Source organism: Sorex araneus, chromosome X (assembly GCF_027595985.1).
Source record: "Sorex araneus isolate mSorAra2 chromosome X, mSorAra2.pri, whole genome shotgun sequence".
NCBI classification, from domain to species: Eukaryota; Metazoa; Chordata; class Mammalia; order Eulipotyphla; family Soricidae; genus Sorex; species Sorex araneus.
Window position 1 is genome coordinate 65,326,916 of NC_073313.1, and position 7,270 is coordinate 65,334,185.

A 7,270-nucleotide genomic window follows, 5' to 3' on the forward strand; every position below is an offset into this window, starting at 1 on the left:
AATCCTAGGCACAGAATTCTCAAATCTGTAAAATAACAAGACTGGCTCTCATCACAACATGATATATACAAGCCCTAGGGATAAAAGGCTATTAACAATTCTATTGCCAGAACATGAGGGTGCGAGTGAGATTTAATTCAGATAGCTGGGATAGTACTAGGATTCTTATCCCTTAACATGTTGTGAGCACTAATAAATAATTAAGTTAATCAAAAAAATTTCAGAGAAGTGGAAGATTGTATGAAAGTCAGGGATAGAAATGATAGAATCACATATTTCATAATTGCCCCCCAAAACTTCAATTTGTACAACTCAAATGCAGAACTGAAAGTCTACTGAAGGATGAAGGGAGAAGAAAGTGAATATCTGGAAGACAGAAGTGGGAATTCCATGCAAAACACATTATTTGGGGAACCAGTGAAGTGAGGAGAGGATGAAAATGTAATTGCAAAACTGCATGCAATCCCACTTTTTTTAGTGATGTAGAAATGGTGTGCATACAGCAAACTGCCAGGAATTCTTCATATCTATTTATAGTCTTAAGTATTCAGTGCGGAATTGGTATCATCTGATACAGATTATCAACTCAATTCTAAATATAACACAGATATAAGATGTTTCATTTTTTACCATGTTAGAGTTTAGTAAAAATGGTCTTGTGTCTCTTTAATGTAAATTTTTCTGAATGCAGTGGAGGGATGGGTGTACGATAATTGTGTGATTGTAACCCAAACATGAAAGCTTGTAACTATCTCATGGTGATTCAATAAAATTTAAAAAAATGTGAATTTGGGGCTGGATCGGTAGCACAGCGGGTAGGGTATTTACCTTGTAGGCGGCCGACCCGGGTTTTATCCCCGGCATCCCATATGGTCCCCCTAGCACCACCAGGAGTAATTCCTGAGTGCAAAGCAAGGAGTAACTCCTGAGCATCGCTGGGTGTGACCCAAAATGAAAAAAAATTGTAAATTTGCAGGGAAAATAATGACAGTGCACAGAAGGAAAATGCAACATAGATACATATGGTTTGTGTGTATACTTTCTTTATTCAATTTTAGAGTCAGTCTCTGTCCATGCAGAAAATCTTTTGAGATTTCTCATTTTAACTAGCAGTAGCTACCATTAATACATATGGGGAAATATACATTGCAGATCTTTTCCCTCAGACATTTCTGCTATATAGCACTGTAGCACTGCCGTAGCAGTGTCATCCCGTTGTTCATGGATTTGCTCGAGCGGGCAGCCGTAGCATCTCCATTGTGAGACTTGTTGCTACTGTTTTTGGCATATCAAATACTCCACGGGTAGTTTGCCAGGCTCTGCCATGTGGGCGGGATACTCTCAGTAGCTTGTCGGGCTCTCTGAGAGAGATAGAGGAATCAAACCCTGGTGGGCCGCATGCAAGTCAAATGCCCTACCCATTGTGCTATTGCTGCTTTATAATGGTGATTAAATTACTTACCTTCAATAGGCTTCAAGTCACTTACTTGAAAGTGACACCAATAATAGTATCTGTACCATGAGACAGAGTATTCCTTTACCTTTTAAGTGAGCACTCAGGTATGTGATAGAGCATTTTACAACAAATACTTGCTAAGTATCACTGTATCACTGTCATCCCATTGCTCATCGAATTGCTCGAGCGGGCACCAGTAATGTCTCCATTGTGAGACTTGTTACTGTTTTTGGCATATTGAATATGCCATAGGTAGCTTGCCAGGCTCTGCCGTGTGGGCGGGATACTCTAAGTAGCTTGCTGGGCTCTCCGAAAGGGACGGAGGAATCGAACCCGGGTTGGCCGCCTGCAAGGCAAACGCCCTACCTGCTGTGTTATTGCTCCAGTCCTGCAATTGCTCCAGTCCACTTGCTAACTAGAGTCTCTAATTAGGAGGAGACAGGAGTTCAAAGATCTACATGTTTCCAGAAGGTCTGAATATGATAAAAAACCTTTCCTGTCTTTTTCTGATCAGTTTCTTTAGTAACTTATACCTTTCATATAGTCTTCAAAAGCAAAGCAGTTGTTTCATTCTGACTGAAAATAGATTTCTAGATTCCATGGGTTTAAGGCCAAGACATTAAAATTAATGAGTCCATTTTACTTATGTTAAATGTACTTGGGTTGAGACTGGAGTGATAAGACAGCAGGTAGGGCATTTGCCCATTTGCCTTGCATGTGGCTGACCCGGGTTCAATTCCCAGCAAACCATTTGGGCCTCCGAGCACTGCCAGGAGTAATTCCTGAGTGCAAAGCCAGGATTAACCCCTGTGCATAGCCAGGTGTGACCCAAAAAGCAAAAAAAAAAATATACTTGGGCCATTTGACTCTATGTTGGTGTGATTACATCTCACAACACCGCACCATCACCTTTTAACTGTGGTGATTACAGGAACATGGATTTTGTTTTGTTTTGTTTTAAAACATAATTTTAAAAAATATAATTTAAATAAATTCTAGGCATGGGAGATGCGTGCTGAAAGTAGACTATGGACCAAACATGATGGGCACTTACTACCTGTATTGCAAACCATAACACCCAAAAGGAGAGAGAGAATAAAAGGGAATGTGCTTGCCATGGGGGGAGAATGGGGGTGATGCTAGGAACATTGGTGGTGGAGAATGGGCACTGGTGGAGGGATGGGTACTCCATCATTTTATGACTGAAACATTATCACAAAAGTTTATAAGTCTGTAACTGTATCTCACAGTAATTCATTAAAAATATATTAAAATAAATAATTGAATCACCATAAGATACACAGTTACAAAGCTGTTCATGATCGGGTTTTAGTCACACAAAGTTCCAAGCACTCATCCCTCCAACAGTTTACATTTCCCTCCACCAATGTCCCCAGTTTCCCTCCCAGTTCCCCAACCTCCAGCCCCAACCTGCCTCTATGGCAGGCACTTTTCTTCTTTCTCCCATAAGAGCTTTGTAAAGAACACGTTGAAATGGTGCAAAAGCTACCCAGCTCACCATGAGCAATGTTTTTTCAACCTGACAGTAATCTACAAAGAGGAAAATGATTTTCTATAAACACTAAAGAAATTATTTATAATTATGCAAACATAGAATAAGGGACTGTTTTGAACTTCCTAAAAAATGATTTGCTAAATTATTCCAAGCAGCTCGGATGCCTTGCTTACTCCAATTGTTAGGTCTCAGAGAACGACGACTGTCTCATCAATGCTGTACAGAAGGGATCGCAAAGTAAGTCAACCTCCTCTGTTTTGGCTAAAACCCTTCCCAGTTTAAAGTCACAGCTTTCAATGACACAAATCTAATACAATGGAGGATATGAATCAGATTATACTATGGCATAGATTATACAGAATGAAGGCTTCTATTTGTGAAGGAAATACTCTTTTGTTAAAGTAAGCAAGAATACACTTTTCCTCTATGTAATTTGATCATTCAATATTGTATATGTGTATATGCATAATACATGAGATTTCATGGGATAATATCTCATTTATTTCATACTCCCACAAGAAAAAAGAAACCCATGGGTCCTATAGGTCCTGGATATGTAAAATATCTATCTACATGATGGGATTAGCTATACTAATAGACTCAAGGTAATGTTCGTGGTAGCTAGCTGAGGACTTCTTGTATTAAATTGCCAATTGACAATTGAGACTGAGAGTCAAGCCTACATAATATCTTTAGGGATAGTTGTTAACAAATTTTCTCCTCCTGTATTTCTTTAAATCTCCAGTTTTCTTATTTTACTTGTGTCTCTACAGTATCTGTAATTAACTAATCCAATGTTTTACATCAAAAACTGTTATGGGTATTTTATATATCATTTAATGCTATCACAGAAAAAAATAGTCTTAGTTAAAAAAAATGCCATTATTATCTTCTTGAAAACTATCTTCATTTAAAATTTTAAATCAGAAGAATGTCACTAATAGTATTAAAGTGTCAACAGTTAATTTAAAGAAATCTGTTATTCCACCAGTACCCATTATCTCTCCCACCCCCAGTCACATCCCCCACCCCACCCCTGATTCACTAAAAAAAAATCTATTATTCATTAATTTGCTTAATGAATATATATTGACTATGACTATCTGGCAAACGTTGCAAATTAATATTGTGAATATTTATTGACATCAGTGAACTAAATCAAGTACCTGCCCTCAAAAGGTTTACATTCTATAACTATTACATATTTGAGTCGCAAGATGCCTTTCCACTCAAATGTTAGTGACAAAGAATTTAATGGCAATATGCAAAACATTTCTGTTTTGTGTAAATTATTTTTAGAAGTCTGTGTTCTCTTACTTTGTTTTAATTACTTTCCCCATGTCATGTTAATATTTAACAGATTTGAGCCATTTATCTCAATATATTCAAAGGATAAAACAGGAGCTTGAGCAATAGCACAGCGGGTGTAGCGTTTGCCTTGCACGTGGCCAACCCGGGTTCAATTCCCGGCGTCCAATATGGTCCCCTGAGCACCGCCAGTAGTAATTCCTGAGTGCAGAGCCAGGAGTAACCCAAAAAGCAAAAAAAAAAAAAAAGGATAAAACAATTATAAAAACATGTATCTCTAACAATTTTTATAATCTTTCTTGGTATTATAGAATTATATTCATTTTCCTCAAAAACTCAGGAAAGAAACATTTAAATTACATTTTTTGAATGCATGATTTCAAAGCCAGGTAAATAGTTGACTTAGATTTATGTTCTATTACGGTACATTTTAATAAATGTTGTTTTTAATTTCATTGCCTCTTCCTGGAAATGTAAGTTTATTGCTTTTGGCTAAAGGTTAGTGTAACGACTGTATCTCATGGTGATTCATTAAAAAATTACAAAAAAGGTTAGTGTAAGGCTCACAAACAGTATGTATATAACAATGTTTATGAGGCATAATGTTGACAGAAGAACAGTAAAATATACTCCAAATATAAAGATTCTCCAAATATAAAATGGAAAATAAACTTTCAGATTCATTTCATAGAACATATGTAAAAGTTATAATAATTTTACATACCTTTTATATACGTTCTATGATATGAATCAAAAATGTCTCTATAACTGCCATGTTTTCAATTTATACGAATGCTCCTAATATTTTCCATATTTTATGTTTTATTGTAAGTTGTGTCTTCCTAATTTTCAATTTGTTTATTTCTAGTATAGAGGAATAATGCTGACTTTATTAAAATTTATATTCCGCAAACTAGAAAGGCTGTGAGTTATAGCAACATTTTAGTAAACTCCTTAGAGCTTTCTCCATAAACACCTGGGCTAGCGGTAAAGAAATGAAGATTTACTTCTCCATGATTTATAACTTTACTAATAAACATTTCTTTTGTATTATTCTTGCTGATCATGTGTCAGAAGTGGGATTCGAACCCACACCTCCATTTAGAGACCAGAACCCCCAGCGCTGGGGAAGCAGAGCTTGAGTCTGGCACCTTAGACCACTCAGCCATCCTGCCATTCTTGCTGGGCTGGAGCAATAGCACAGCCACAGGGTGTTTGCCTTGCACATGGCCGACCCAAGTTTGATCCCTCTGTCCCTCTCGGAGAGCCCGGCAAGCTACTGAGAGTATCTCGCTTACACGGCAGAGCCTGGCAAGCTACCCATGGCATAATCGCTATGCCAAAGACAGTAACAAGTCTCACAATGGAGACATTATTTGTGCCCACTTGAGCAAATCGATGAACAACAGGATGATAGTGACAGTGATATATTCTTGTTAAGACAGCCAGTAGAACAGTACGTGTATTGTGTAAGAGCAGATATACTCACATTCTTCCCAACACTAGGGGAATTCGCCTTCTTCTATCATGAAGTAGTATGATACTGTGTTTTAATTAATGCTTTGTTATAGATTTTATTTGTTTTAGTTTAGTTGTGCTTTACCAGGACTAATGAACTTGAACTCTTTTATACTATTCATGATTTGATAGGAAGTCTATCATAAAAAGGAGCTTATATTTTTCAAATATTTATCTCTACACAAAATGATTATAAGTTTTGCAAAAACCAAATGTATTATTTCTTCATTATTTTTCATGAGGTTCATCAAAATATGAATGTTACATCAAATATGTATACCTGGAATAAAGTCTATTAGACTATACATATATATATATATATATATTGCAGCTTGCTAAAATTTTGTCTAAAATATAAAGGGAGTACTCAGGTTTCCATATAGTGTCAGGGATAGAACCCACATCGGTTGCATGAAATACAAATGTATTAGCCATTTTCTTCTCTCTGACCCCACTATACATATTTTACTGTTGGATAAAATTGGGTCCTTGATTCTACTGCAGGGAGCTTAGGTTTATTGAGCTACTCCCACAACAGTGCCCCTGAGGCACACCCAATTCCAACAAGCACTAATAATCCTATGTTGCTTTTCTCTTTCCTTTATGTCACTTGCATGGTTTAGCAATGTCCTTTTTATATAGACACAGGAAGATAGTTGACGCTATGTTTTTGTTACATGGGAGCTAATTGACTCCAAATAACATTTACTTCTGACATCCATATTTACTTGACTTAAACCTCAGTTGCCTTTAGTTCTTAGCACTCCAAATGCAGGGTCCCAATGAAGGGACTAGATGGACTCTGGGCAAGCCCTGAGCTACTCTCACACTGAAAGGATAAAAGCTAAGCACCATAAGTAAAATAAGTTAAAAGCTTGGTCATGGAACAAACTCTGTCATAACCCCCAAAGAAATAACTGAATAAGGACCCTGCTGGGATTAGGAAAGACTAACCTGGCCTGAGGACTGTGGTCTGAAACATAATACCCAGGACTAAATATTATTTTGGAGTCAATTAACTTTCATCTTACAAAGCATAGCATAAACTGTCTTCCTGTGTCTATACAAAAAGGACACTGCTAAATAAGCCATGCAAGTGACATACAGGAAAGAGAAAAACAATATAAGATTATTAGTGCTTGATGGAATTGTGTGTGCCTCGGGGGCACTGTTGTGGGAATAACTCAATAAACCTAAGCTTCTTGCGGGAGGAGGAAGGACAAATTAATGTTATCTAGCATTTTATATAACCAGAAAATATACTTGTGGGGGCTAGAGGGCTAGAGAGATAGTACAATGAATAGGGCATTGACCTTGCACATGGCCAACCTAAGTTCGATCTCCAGCATCCATATGGTCTCCTGAGCCCTGCCAGGAGTTATTCCTGGGTGTAGAGCCAGGAGTAGGTGCTGAGCACAGCCAGCGTGGCCCCAAAACAAAAAAAAATAAGACAAGAAAATAGACATGCGTTT

The 7,270-nt window shown here is 37.4% G+C and overlaps 1 non-coding gene across 1 annotated transcript; it reads right to left on the bottom strand.

Annotated features, from left to right (window-relative positions):
* Positions 1-5,348: 5,348 nt before the first annotated feature.
* Positions 5,349-5,455, bottom strand: TRNAL-CAA (transfer RNA leucine (anticodon CAA)). Its single transcript has 2 exons — positions 5,418-5,455; positions 5,349-5,394 (listed from the first exon to the last, which is right to left on the bottom strand). It is a non-coding gene; the product is annotated as a tRNA-Leu (tRNA).
* Between the last annotated feature and the right edge of the window lie 1,815 nt (positions 5,456-7,270).